We start from the raw sequence: 882 nt of genomic DNA on the forward strand, positions 1-882 counted from the left end.
GATCCAGCAAACATGGAATGAATTTCTTAAAAGTAATTTGTTATTGTTTTTAATCCTGAACCAGATCAATTCCAGGTTTGCCGGATCACCCAGCTCACTGATGAAAGTGCATCTTCTCCAGCCTTGGAGAGCTTTAATAAATCAGGGCCCAAGAGAGAGAGGGAGCTCTTCCACAATATCCAATGAAAACACCCTGAGTGAGAGGGAAGGCATCCACAATATCCAATGAAAACACTGCAAGAGGGAGGGAAGTCATCCACAATATCCAATGGAAACACTCTGAGAGCGAAAGAATCTATCCACAATACTGAACTATGGTAAAACTCTAATGGTAGGGGGGTCTCATCCATAATAACCGATTGTTGTAACACTTTAAGAGAGCGGAAACTCATCCACTATATCAAATTAGCATTCCAAAAATGAAAAGCAAGGAGCCTGATGAGGAGCAAGAAGATACAAAACAAAAATGAAACAAAACAGAAATCATACAAAATATACCGGTAAATACAATTATAAAGAACATATAACATATTAAACAATTACTGAAAACTTTAACTATTTTATATAACCAATATTTATTGAAACTTTATATAACAAAAGTGCAAAAAAACATGGGACAAAACCAAGTCCCAGAACTAATCAGCTTTAACTCTGTACTTTAGTTTTGAGTGTATTGGGGGCAGCCAAAGGTAGCGGTCCTGGATGGGTAATAACCTAAAATCCAGTTCTGGCTTCCCTGCTGTATGAAAGCGGGTCATAGCTACCTGTTCGGGTTGGCACTGGCCCCTGTATATGCACCTGTCCTGCAATCACCAGCTCTGGTATCAGTGTGAGCTCTGCCCACTCTATACCAGTGGTGCCACTCCTTGTACTCCTTATACT

Source organism: Pyxicephalus adspersus, chromosome 9 (assembly GCF_032062135.1).
Source record: "Pyxicephalus adspersus chromosome 9, UCB_Pads_2.0, whole genome shotgun sequence".
Taxonomy (NCBI): domain Eukaryota; kingdom Metazoa; phylum Chordata; class Amphibia; order Anura; family Pyxicephalidae; genus Pyxicephalus; species Pyxicephalus adspersus.